The sequence below is a fragment of the Acartia tonsa genome, chromosome 3 (assembly GCF_053477335.1).
Source record: "Acartia tonsa isolate MP-2025a chromosome 3, ASM5347733v1, whole genome shotgun sequence".
Taxonomy (NCBI): domain Eukaryota; kingdom Metazoa; phylum Arthropoda; class Copepoda; order Calanoida; family Acartiidae; genus Acartia; species Acartia tonsa.
Genome location: NC_137262.1, coordinates 48,818,940 through 48,831,406, shown reverse-complemented (window position 1 = coordinate 48,831,406; position 12,467 = coordinate 48,818,940). Strand labels below are relative to the sequence as shown.

Genomic DNA, 12,467 nt, shown 5'->3' with positions numbered 1-12,467 from the left:
CACTTTTTGTGTTCTTGCTATTCTACTAATGTACAGTATTATTCTTGTTATTATCATTATCAATATCATTCATATTTTTGGCTGTATACAACTAATTTCCAGTGACGTGCATTAACATATTAAGGCTATTGATTACAAATTATGAAACTAAATACTTTTTGGTTAGGAAAGCAAAGGAAAGATAAATGGAAGCGAAGATAAATCCTTTTTTAACCTCAATTTTCTGAGGATTAAAGGAAGAATAAATTAAATTAAGCCCCATCACTATACATATTTATTCCTTTTCTTTAAAGAACTAAAATAGAAAGAGTAGGGATATCTTCCCTCTAACCTCAATAGCCCCTAAAGGCCTCTAGGGGCGAAACCTGTAAATCCAGTTTTACTGCCTGTAACAAAAGATCTCGCCTTCCGCGGGACCGATTTGACTCAATTTACATGAGAGCTTCTTAATTATGGGCAATGGAAATTTTTTATCGATTTTTTTCAGAGTGAGTTTAGCCCTCTTTAATTTCCTCTGTAGAGGCAAAGCCACCAGTGTTTTATTTTTTTTTAACCATTCCTTTTACTCTGTATAATAAGTATATTAATGTATTTACTATACCACTCATTGTACTTTGTAATCCTTTGTTTATAAATGAAATTAATAGGTATCAATTTAACAATAATGTTTTTCAATGTACAATTTTTGGGCCTACACGCTCAAAATTTTGTGCAGCTTACATGGACTATATTTCGGTGTTTATACATTCATTGCACTGAAACCTTAATATTTCTAAGCTTTTGTTGGGTATATTTAGAAACTTAGTCACAGTTTTAACTGTAGGAAATGATTATACAATTAAAAGGTTGAATTAATTTATAATTCATTAAATGAACAATAGACCTTCTTTTTTCTTTAAAAAAAGCTCAAAAAGTAATAAAAATGTAAAAATCAGAAAGATGGCATCAAATGTCAACATTAAAACCTAATAGTATATTAAACAAAATATTATTTAGTTATTTTAGTATATTTTTGCTAATTACAAATTTTTACATTTTTGTATGGTTATAATATTTTAGTGCATTGCTTGAAATATCAAATTTCTTTCAATCAGATAGCGGCTAAATTAACAACAGTCAATAGGTTTATTTAAAGAAATGTAAATAATAAGATTTACATTTGCTGAAATCTTCCATTTTATTTTACTTGTATTTAATTTATTGGATATAGAATCTTCAATTTGTTTATACTTGGAATTTTGCATAAATAGTATAAGTATTATAGTATAAATGGGTACACCGACAAACCTCCTAAAGGGACAAACGTCCTAATGCGACAAACGTCCTTAACCTCATAATGCGACAAACTTTCTTAACGACATACCCCCTAATGCGACAAACCTCCTAAAGGGACAAACATCCTAATGCGACATTTCTTAAGTAAAACGTCCTAAAAAATTTTAAAAGTTATTACCTAAATAAAAAAAATCTTCCAAAATTTGAGGACAAAATATTCCCAAAGTCTCTGTTGGCTATCAAACGGAGTTGTTTCGAACCCGATACATCCTTGCACTACTAAAATTGATCTTTAGTTTATTAAAAATCATTAACAAAATTTTCTATTAATTTTAGAACATTCTTACCAAAAAGGACGATTTAATTTTTGAAAAAAAATTTAGGAGGTTTTACTTAAGAGATGTCGCATTTGGAGGTTTGTCCTTTAGGACGTTTGTCATTTAGGAGGTTTGTCGTTTAGGAGGTTTGTCGCATTAGGGGGTGTGTCACATTAGGACGTTTGTCGGTGTACCGCATTTATATAAAAAAAATAGTAAAAAACATGACCATGGCAAATTTAAAGCTTCCTTGATAAGAATAACTCGATTTAGACGTTATCAATATTTAAACGGACAAACAAAAACTATAATTTATTATATTATGAGATAACATTAGTACATGGCATCCACTTCCACTTTCCTAAAGAAGAATGGGAATTCGCAAAACTTTGCTAATTTTAAGCATATTGAATATTATAAGTAGCACAGCTATAATATAAATCGACATACCACTTTTAAAAAGAAAAGTAAGAAGAAATCTTCCTGGGATCAACAAAAAGCGTAATGGTTAACCATATCGGTCTAGTGGTTGCGGGATCCTAAGCTACAGACAGGCAGACAGACATCCTGTTACTTTTTTTACTTCATATGGATTTTGATGATTTCCTATGAAGGGAACGAGAATACACATCACTTTGCCCATCACCCAAACATCCTAAATAAAAAATGTAATATAACAAAGATGACAACATCCATAAAAGCGAAGTACTGAAACGGTAGGACAAACGGACATTAACATTTGTATAGTGTCAGAACTGAATAATTAAAATATAAATGTATAAGAGTCGAACCAAAATGTAAGTAAACTTGTTGAAAAACTGCTGGATACAGGATAATGTTTATGAACATACTTACATTTTTAGGACTTGATTGTAGAAATGCTTCGCTTAAAACATCATACTTTGTTGTCCCAAGAATTATTATACAAAAAATCACATCAATCAATTGATTAGATCACATGAAAATTTGTTGTTAAAAAGTAAAAAATTTACATGTTTAAAATGGACGTACGGACATTATGGTAATGATTATAGAGTTGCTACGCTTTCTAAATCTTACCTAACTACTAAAGGAATCACCATGCAAAATTTGAAATCGATAGGACAATTTTAACATGTCTAAATTGATGAAAAAAGCTATCCGTTACGGACGAACGTACGGACGGACGGACCGACCCTAATTATAGAAAAGCTTCGCTTTAAAAAAACATATAGAATTATTATTTCATTCTTATTAGAATCTTAGGAGCATATGTTAATATTGATTTTTGGACTCTGAGAAAAATTTCATAATAGCAAATGTTTGGGTTAGAGGAGTTTTACCATCCATAAAAAAGGTTGTCAAAAGAGGTCGCAACTTATTGGGTTTATTATAGAATAGTTATTTCTCGTATCGTATTATAAACGGCTTTCCGCGGATATAGAATGTACAATTATAAGATTAAAACTAGTTTTTTTAGCCCCGTCGTGCCGAAGGCACCGGCTAAAAAAAACTAGTTTTAATCTTATGATTGTACATTTCTATATTCGTAGAAAACTGGATATAATACGATGCTAGACATAGTTTTTTCGTATTCATGAGAACCGGTTCCTATCCACCGGATTCAAATGAATACGAGAATAGTTATTTCTCGCATCGTATTATAAACGGCTTTCCGCGGATATAGAACGTACAATTATGAGATTAAAACTAATTTTAATCTTGTTATTGTACATTTCTATATTCGTAGAAAGCTTGATATAATACGATGCTAGACATAGTTTTTTCGTATGGATGAGAACCGGTTCCTATCCACCGGATTCGAATGAATACGAGAAAATATTTTACAAAGCACTAACTAATAAACTTTTAAATCTTTACAATATAATAATAACGTCATAGTTGCATGTTGATAACAGATAAACAGTAGCATTTTCATCCTTTTAATCCTTTTATAGTACGAAAAAGTTGTCTTTTATTACTAGAAAAAACTGGTTTAAAGCATTTTATTAGTAAAGGTATTGGTTCCTGGATTTTAAAAGCGAATATTTTCTATAATTAGGGTCAGTCTGTACGTACGTCCGTAACCGTTAGCTATTTTCGTTAATTTAAACAGGATCGAATTGTCCTTTCGATTTCAAACTTAGCATGATGATAACTATAACAGTTAGAAAACGCAGCAACTCTATAATCGTTACCAGAAAGTATGTACGTCCAATTAAAATTATCCTATTCATCTGAATTTTTTAATACTGATTCCTATTACAACAAGGTACAATGTTATAAGCAAAGCATCTCTAAAATCATGTCCTAGAAATGTAAGTAGGTCCTTAAAGATTATACTGTATTTCAGCAGTTTTGAAACAATTTGCTGACATTGTTTTAGATTTATGCATTAATATTCTACTTATTTAGTTTTGACACTCTACAAGTGTTATTGTTCGTTTGTCCTTCCATTTCAGAGCTTCGCTTTTATGAATGTTGTCATCCATGTTTTATTTAAAAGGTATCTTTTTTTCTTTTATAAATATACTACTCCCTGCGTCCTTAGCATCTTGAGACTCTGCATTCTTGAGGGAGGGGGCAGAAAAATTTACTAAAGCCTTCCCACAAAATGGAGATCCTAACGAAAAACTTAGCCCTTTATATAATGGCCTTCATAAAGGATATCTGTTATAGATTTAAGTTAAATAATGCGTCATTAAAATTAATTTAGGTCAAAACATACATATGAATAAAAAGCCAATAATCCAATAATGTTAGTAATTTGTAATTAATATTAGATTTGAATAGTTAATGTTAAAGTTGACGTAAGAAAAGCGTTTGATAACTATTTTCGTTAAATTATTTTCATTACAACATATTAATCAATAAGAATTCTTAATTAACAATTAATTATTTTGATACAACATTACTAATTTCTTTTGTGGATGTTATCAATGAAACACGTAAATATAATGAGTAAACATATTAAATTGTATTTTGAATGCGTTAATACTTAGTGGGATTAATTTTGGGATTATTCTTCAAAATATTCATATGTTGAAGGATTAGTATAGGGAAAGGGAAGGAAAAATAGAAGGAAGTAAAATGAAATATCTTCACTTCTAATAAAATTTTGCCACCGTGTCATTACAGACAGCCAAAAAGACACACAGACAGACAGAAATCAACATTTATGTATTAACTTCGCTACGAAAACTAACCTAGACTTATTTTCCTCGTGGTTTTTATTTTCTGGGATTATAGACGTTGCATATAAATTAGTATTACAACAATCATTTAGAAAGAGACAGTACATATGTACATTTGTAATATGTGTAATATGTATTAAAAAATGTTTATTTCTGTGTCAGTACGTTCGCATGCTTTTGCCTGAGATATTTTGAGCGCCTGGAAAGTATTTTTTGCTTTTGATGGAAGCTATGTAAAGAGGGTTCCTCAGCTTTTTTTTAAATAGAATATTTCGTGTTACTATATACATTACTGCCGGCTAATATGTAGGATCGCTGTATTTTAAAGAGTAGGAAGGGTCAAGAAAAACGGCCAAAAACCACCCAAATACATAAATTTTAAATCAAAGTAGCTTATAACCAACCGCTGACCTATTTAAAGCTTTACTAAAACTAAGGATCTAACCGTTTGTGAGATTATAAAGAACAAAAGTAATGAATTAGTTTTTTTATAGGAAACATTTTTTTCATGAGATGTTCTGTCCCTGCTTCTTATTTTCATAAATTCTAGGCTCAAAGTATTGAACTTGAGCAAACATTAGAAACCTGCCTTATTTAGTTTGTTAAACTAATTTATGAATGTACAAAGTGTACTGTAAAAATTCATTAGTAATTATGAAATGTTTAATTTCATACATTCTTTAATGTTCAATTCACCTAACTTTTAAAATTAAAAAAAAATAAGTTTTTATAAAAGTAACAGGATCTCTGTCTGCCTATCTGTTTGTCTTTTTGTTTATCTGTTCATTTTTCTGTCTGTTTGTCTGCTTATCTGTCAGCACTGAAGGATCTCGCTAACCACTGAACAGATATGGTTTCTCCTTTAAAGGGCAACTATTCAAGGTTTATAACTATTTAGGAGTGGGTGGGGGTATTACCCAAGGGAAAAAAATTACATCCCTAATTTTTTTTCTATTTTTCCTATTTTTCTTTTAAAATTTTAATTAAAAATGATGGGATGATAAACTCTCCCACCATGGAGTCCTCTAGGGGCTTAGCCGCAAGTAAAACATTATATAATACAAAGAAGGTTTTTTCTCACAGTGTGAAGTTTATTCAAGTAATGTATGTAAGTACAAAGTACAATGTGAATTATGTGTACTTTAAATAATCAAAGGAATAGTTTTTATAATAAATGTAAAGGTATAGATGTATAATCCAGACAACAACCTGGCCCAAGCGGTGGATACTCTTTTAGTCTGCTAGTAAATTGCTTTCTGTTCTTTTGTAGGGATTAGGCTGTGTTTATATTTTCGACGCTAATAGCTAATTTTCAAGACGCAATACAGGTAATATAGCTATATTACTTTACTCTATATTTTTATGAGAAAAAAAAGCTACTCTATAATAAGGAATTGTACCGTTCTGAATAAAACACAAACTCAAACACGCTTACAGCAAAAATAATTAACATATAAAACTGTTCAAGTTTAAAGAGCATTAAAAATTGTTCTTGATATGTTTAATTTATTAAATATGTTGAAGAATGTTTAATGTCCTTTTAATTATGATAAGTATGATTCAGCTGCGCTTATAATTAAAAAAATATACTGGTTTTTTCTTAAACTATAAGAAGTGTTAATTTTTTCTATCCATTTGTATAATTTAGATAATTTGTTTAAAGAACATTTGAGTTAAACTTTTTTCAAACTTCTACAAAACTTTAAAATTATTGGAAATCTTAAAAAAAGTTTTCAAGATTGCTCTGGTTTTATTAAAAAGCAAAGCTTTTAACAACATAAATACATCTACTGAATGAAAATATTTAAGATTTACTACTATGATTCAGTCAAAAAAAAGTTTGTTAGTGATGCTATCGTGATAAAAGATATATTTTCATACAATGATTAGATTTAAATGAATAAAATACCCACATTCTCTTCTTAAACACAAGTTTCAGGATGTCTTTGTACTTGTGTGTCTGTGTGTACCAAAGGATCTCGCTAACCGCTGAACTGCGTGATTTAAGCTCTTAGGTCTTGAGAAGGGGTTTATTTTGGGGAAGGGTACCACAACAATCCGAATAGAAATCGCCCGTAGAAAAAAGAACCCCCTCATCAACAAATATTTTTTGCTCTTTCTTTTGAAAACAAAAAAAAATTAAAATGGAGAGATGGGGGGATGGGTTGTGATTTCCCAAACACCTCAATTGCCTTTAGAGGTCTCTAGGGGCGTAACTGAAAGTGTTATAGAAAGTGAAATACGTAGGTGCAAGCACGTGGATATGTCAGGGGGGTGTGAGTATTAAGGGGGTGCAAAAATGAGGTGGGGAGGCTTACTCAAAATATCTTAACAAGGGGGTGTTCACACACCCCTCTGCACGCCCCTAAAGAGAAGTAAGTCAGGGGGAAAACTAATCTGTCAAAAGTTTATAAAAAATCTCTGAATAATTTTCAATTTATTTTCTACAGACTTGTATGTCCCACTCAAATCCAATAATTTCCTCTTACATTATATCTGTGATTGTTTGTAATGCCCGTTCGATTCTTCAGTGCCACTTAATAAGTACATTCCGTACGTTTATGAAACAGTCTTTCTTTCATAATAAGACCAGTTTTAAAAGAAAAGTAAAAAAAAAATTATATTTCTCTTGGGTGGTTTAAGGTAACATAAAATAGTTTCAAACCTTCCCTGGACCTATAAGAAGCTACACTGCAAATGAGAACAGTGCAGTGATTAGCGAGATCTTAAGCTACAGCTAGACAAACAGATAAACACCCTGTTACTTTTATATAATTAATATTAATCAAGTAAATTATCTAATCTATCTTTTTGTCATCTAATAAGTATTTTATAACTTTTCACTGTATAAACGGGTATAGTCCATTTCGTGGCCAATTGCCTTAACCTGTGGGACAATCACCTAACCTAACCTATAAAAATCCAATTTAAAAATACAACGAATTGCCCCTTAAAGAGCGTTGCCACGAGAGGGACTATTCCCGTAAAAACTATTAAAAAAAATAACAATTGAAAGGGTCAAGTTAATTTCTTGTTTAAATGCTTTTAGGCTTAATTTTCCAAATGACCAAAAAAGGGGGTTCAAACTCAATTAAATGGGATATTAAGAAAATGATAAGAAGATTTAGAAAGTAAAGAAATTGGGATTTTAAGGATTTTTTCAACAAATTGTCTGCGTTATTTTTGGCCTTAGAAATAGCAATTTTTCACGTATAATAATGAAAAAGATATTACATATTATTACATATATCAAAATGCATATATTTAAACGAATTGTACCAGTGGCATGCACAGGATTTTGTCATGGAGGATGTATTAATTGAGGCAGCGAAAAGAAGGGAAGGCAGATCTTCCAATCAATTTTTAATAATGAGGGGGGTATTGCGACTCCCCAACTACTCATCAGCACTCTTATGCTAGTAACACTTAGGGACAAGGAATGCTATTCTGACAAACAACTCTAAAGGAAAATTTGCCATCAACCCCCTTCCACTTTTCATCCCCTTCTTTCCCATCCCTCTTCAGTTACATGACAAAAACAAAATATACCACCACATACTTTATAAGGTTTCGTGATTTTTTTGGTAGAATTGATGGTTATAATAGCTACCCCTGAGAAACACTAAGATTTTCTTAGATACAGTTTGACTTTAGCAATGTGTTTGATTATCAAACCATTCTGGTAATCGAGATCTTAAGGGATATGACAATAAACGATATTGAAAGTTATTGCTAACAAATAGGATAATGCAGTTATAAAACTTTGGGTGCCAAAGAAAACTTACAGTTCAATGTCCCCTCCCTTTAAATGTACAATAATGGGGTCAGCTTCAATACCAAAATTATTTTTAAATATCTATTATGTAAACAGCTAACGTAAAGTATTGCTATGCTACTATATAACACGCTTGTCCTTGTTTAGATTGCACAGTAGCGTAGCTATTCTATAAGTTGAAATATACTTACATTACGCAGGTACATTTCAATCATTCCAACTGGACAACAAACTAACAACACTGAAAAAAAAAAAAAAAATGTCAGAGTTTTTCCAGTATGGCTTCAAAACCGATTAATAACAACTGGATTAGAACTTGTCCTCATCCATACTGAAAAACATGTATAGCATCATATTGCAGACACGAATATTAGAATAAAAATCCTAAAATCTAAAAAAATTTAACTGAGCCTTCAGGGCAAACAAAACTGGTCAAACATTATAATTTTACATTTTGATATAATACAATGCGATAGATAGCTATTATTCATCGTCGTCAAAGTAACCTTTTTATATGTAAAGTGGTGGGAGGGGGGTGTATATCCTTAATTCAAAAATAATATTACCATGGCCAATTGAAAGGATAAAAAAAGGATTAAGGTTGGTTTTAGAATATTCTCTTTTCAAATTTAAAATTCAATGAAGAAAGTTACAATGATTGTAAATCAAAAGAATATCAGGTATTTTTTTTCTTCATGGTTTTCCTCTACACACAATGATTTCGAAGGTGCTTTGACTTTAGTGTCAGAACCTAAATTAAGACATAGTGCATTTCATTACCCTAGGTTAGGTAACTTCATTTCACTTTTCAATAAAATCTAAAATGCAGCGGTTTTTGAGAAAATTAGATTTGAAAATTTCAAGTTAGATTTTCATCCTCTAGGAGTTATCGCATAATCATGACAAGAAAAGCAAAGATTATTTATTTAAAATTTTGAACAACTTTGCTTTTATAAAGTCTTTCATAAAACATCTCTTTATATGATTTATTTGAGGCTGAATTTCCGTGACCTTAGCAAAGCAACTGATAAAAATGGCCATTAATTAACTCCCTTCAGGAGTGGTTTTATGAAGAACTTTATAAAAGCAAAATTGTTCAAAATTTTAAATAAATAATCTTTGCTTTTCTTGTCATGATTATGCGATAACTCCTAGGAGATGAAAATCTAACTTGAAATTTTCAAATCTAATTTTCTCAAAAACCGCTGTATTGTATATCAAAGACATAGATATAACATTGGATCTAAACTATCTTAAATAAAAAGTATATTTAGTTCTTAGATTGGCAAAAACATATTAAGAGTATAAAATATATATTTGCCTTGATTGATCAGACACTTGATTAATACTTCTCATTCAGTAGTAGACCTATATTGATACAGTCCAATACTTAAATTTGTAATTGTTAACATACAGTGTATTCTTTACAAATAGTCCATTACTTAAAAAATCATAATGAGCAAAAATATAATTGTCTTGATTGATCAGACACTTGATTAATACTTCTTATTGAGAAGTAGACCTATATTGATACAGTCCAATACTTAAATTTTTAATTGTTAACATACAGTGTATTCTTACAAATAGCCCGTTGCCTATATCGAGGCCAATAATTAAAAGTTACTTTTTAAAACGTATTTCTATATAGTTAATACATAGTTTTGCAATTGATATTATCCTCATCAGTGTTTGATCTTTATGAAAAAAAAACATATAAATATTTTATATTTTAAATATACTTCAATAAAATATAAATGTAAATTTAAAATATATTTTGGTTCATTAAAAACACATGACTAATTTTAAAAAAAGTTTGATCTAACACTTGATCAATAATTTTTTATAACTAGGGCATTCATAACAGTTTTATATTTGCATTATTTTACGCTTTATTTAAATTCAAAAAGTATTTGTCGCAATGAATAATATTGCGATTTGTAATTTATTTCCTGTGCAATAACTTAAGATAATATATTTCATATGTGGATTTGTTTTGAAAACAAATCAAAGGAATTCTTATTTCATTATTTAAGGATCAGACTGAGACGTGGTCAATAAACAAAGCAACAACAAAATAACAAAAACTCCGGGAAAAGTTTTTTTTTATTATCTCCACTTAATATCTGTCTTATTTACTAATCTATTAAGATACAAATAGTATAAAATAAGATACACAACAAGATTCATAAAACCGAAGGTATAAAAGTTATTTATCGCATAGTACTACGGACAGCTTTCCACGGGTATTAAAAGATTAAAACCAGTTTATTTACCCACGCGGGGTCTAAGCCCCGAGCTAACAAAACTGGTATTAATTTTAAGATTTTTATTTTAATATTCGTGGAAAATTGTATGTAATACATGATTTTATGATGAGTATGGCTGAGAACCAGTTCTAATCCAGCGAATTCGAAGCCATACTGTAAAGTGCAGTGGTTTTTGATTATTAGAATAAAATAAAAACTCAAACTGAACAACAACTGGAAGTATGAGGTAATAGAAAGATTATCGATTCCCATTGAGATTAGGTTATCAATGTTTTTTAAATGGTTTGAGATTTTAATGTTCTATAAAATCTCTCAAAAAATCAGCCATGTGACGTCCTAAAAATGAGAGAGATGAGAGGAGAAGTAGAAAAGAAAAACCCTATGAAAAGAGATTGATAATCCCTCATTTTTATGACGTCACATGGCTGATTTTTGAAACACTTTGTAATGTTACTTAAAAAGGTCATCGAGCAAAAAAAATCACTGAAAAGAAATACTTTAAGCCCCCCCCCCTCTCCTCAAAACTGATTCTCAAACATGATTCTAACATCAAATAATTAGCACAGAGAAAAAAATATTATATTTACCTAATAGATCGGCTATACTCAGGTTTAACAAGAACAGGTTTGTTGATGATCGCATAGACTAACAAATCAACATTTAAACATATTTTTTTTCTTTTTAATGTTAGTCATAGCATACACAAAAATTATAGGTAATAATTTACAGCTAGTGGCTACGTCACAAGTAACTAGTGGCTTGGTTTTCGAAGGGTCAGACAGGGGCTAGAAAATAGCTTAAAACCATCTCAAGACTTAAATCTAAAAATGAATTAAACTATAACCATAACAGGACCAACGTGAATAAAGAACATTATATGTTCAGTGGTAGATCTTAAACAAAAAATCCTTTACTAACAGTAGCCTAAGTTTGAAATGTTAAAATGTTGAAACCTATAAAATGTTATTGTTTCTTTAATATAATATTTTTGTGAATTTAAGCTTTATAGATCAGTTTAACTACGTACATACATATACTTAAAAGATATTACAAAAAAGAAAAAATACACCAATAGAATATACATTTAATCCTATTATAAATCTATTGAAAAGGAAGTTTACAAAATTGAAAATAATTTCCAAAATTCAATTTAAAATATTCTTTATGATTTATGGGGAAATTTGAAATCTGTTTTATGAGTTCTAGATAGGTAGAACATATTTTACCTTTTTCATAGGCTGGGAATAGGTATTCTGAGAAACAAATATAAATTTATTAAATTAAAGTATATTTGGTCAAATCCATATTAAAGAGGTTAGGAATTCCAAAGGGGGAGAATGTTTACTTCTTATATATAGTTTAATTGTTAGGGTCTATACTCCCAAAATTTAAAAAAAATATTACATTCCAAATTTTTTCCCAATAATAATATTTTTGGCTTACGTGAAGAATCCAACCCTCTTATTCGTACCATAAACAAGGATGACAACATCCATAAAAGCGAAGCACTGAAACAGTAGGACAAACGGACATTAACACTTGTATAGTATCTGAACTGAATAATCAGAATTTAAAAGTATTAGAGTCGAAGCAAAATTGTAAGTAAATTTGTTGAAAAAAACTGCTTGAAGCAGGATAATGTTTATGGACATTAGATCTT

At 29.9% G+C, this 12,467-nt stretch overlaps 1 long non-coding RNA gene across 1 annotated transcript; it reads right to left on the bottom strand.

Annotated features, from left to right (window-relative positions):
* Positions 1-2,198: 2,198 nt before the first annotated feature.
* LOC145314478 (uncharacterized) lies at positions 2,199-11,454 on the bottom strand. The gene is made up of 3 exons (XR_013877785.1): positions 11,395-11,454; positions 8,732-8,781; positions 2,199-2,247 (listed from the first exon to the last, which is right to left on the bottom strand). It is a non-coding gene; the product is annotated as an uncharacterized LOC145314478 (long non-coding RNA).
* Positions 11,455-12,467: the final 1,013 nt, after the last annotated feature.